We start from the raw sequence: 1,341 nt of genomic DNA on the forward strand, positions 1-1,341 counted from the left end.
TTGTGATTGTAAAATCAGGCAACACTTCATTCCATAAGATAGAATAAGTGTTCCAATGAGCTGAACAGAGGAAGTTGGTTTTATAGACAGATTAGGCTGAAGAGAAACAAAGAACAAAAAGCAGATTAGTGGGCCGGCCCGGTGGCGCACTGCTGTAGTGCGCCGCTTGGGAAGCGCAGCGGCGCTCCCACCGAGGGTTCGGATCCCACATACAGACCGGTTCCCGCTCACTGGCTGAGCGAGGCGCGGGAGCAACGCCAAGGGTTGCGATCCCGTTGCCTGTCCTGGTCCGGTACGGGGGCGACACTGAGGGTTGCGATCCGTTGCCAGACACGGAAAAAGTCAAAAAAAAAAAAAAGCAGATTGGTCCTTCCAAAGTTATTTCTTTGTACAAAAGATAAAAACTGGGAGACAGAACAATAGTAAAATAATTGCTTATTTAACATCAGGTTACTTTAGGCTGCCCTTTCTGTGTAAGGATTAAAGCAGAGGGAATTTCATGATCATGCCTGTTGGAGAGTTAAACTGGCCTATTTGGGGGGCTGGCTGGTTTGCTCAGTTGGTTCGAGCACAGCCTTGTAATACCAAGGTCACAGATTCAGTTCCCCATGCCAGCCATAAATAAATAAACAAACAAACAAACTGGCCTATTTGGGAAATTGACTGTTCCCTCTTCCTCTTCTAATTTCTCAGAAGGTTAGACCACAACTTAGTTTAGTTTTGGTGATGTGAAATTTAGCAGGCGTGACTCCATTTTTATTTTTAGTCTAGTCTTTTGGGGCCTGCTGCAGGAACTTAGTACAAAACAATGGCCCCCTATGATTTTTATTTAACAATTTCCCCACCTATGTAGCCAGAGACATTCAAACTGCAAACCAGGATGAGAAGTTGCTAACTTCATGCTGTGAACAGCTTTTCTCAAGAGTGTTACTACCATAATGAGACTCTGACCCTCTTAATATCTCCTTATTACGCCTTCCTCTCTCACTTGGTGGACGGCCTCGCTGAGAGCATGGCCACACTTAGGGCGTCAGTGCTCCCCCGGCCACCGTCATTCTGAGTCCCCAGTCCCAGCACGCCGTTCCCTCCATTCACAGGTCAAGGTGTCTTCGTTATCATGCGTTTCTTCGAGTCTGTTGCTTCAGCCCAGTTTTACCATTTGACAAGAGACCATTTGATGTTCAATGGCTGAACAAAACATGGAAACCTTTCAAGAGAACACAGTGCACTGGGGAGACTAGTCTCATGACTCTCAGGAGGACAATACCAAGAGTTCGGAGCATGCTCCTTGGCCAGTGTCCCCATGAACCAAACCAACTAAAAGTGAATAGGCAGATGAGG

The 1,341-nt window shown here is 46.6% G+C and overlaps 1 long non-coding RNA gene across 1 annotated transcript in view; it reads right to left on the reverse strand.

Moving 5' to 3' along the window:
• LOC103606623 overlaps positions 1-1,341 on the reverse strand; it is a 7,651-nt gene that overhangs the window by 1,062 nt on the left and 5,248 nt on the right. The window lies entirely within an intron of this gene.

Source organism: Galeopterus variegatus, unplaced genomic scaffold (assembly GCF_000696425.1).
Source record: "Galeopterus variegatus unplaced genomic scaffold, G_variegatus-3.0.2 Scaffold6743, whole genome shotgun sequence".
NCBI lineage: Eukaryota > Metazoa > Chordata > Mammalia > Dermoptera > Cynocephalidae > Galeopterus > Galeopterus variegatus.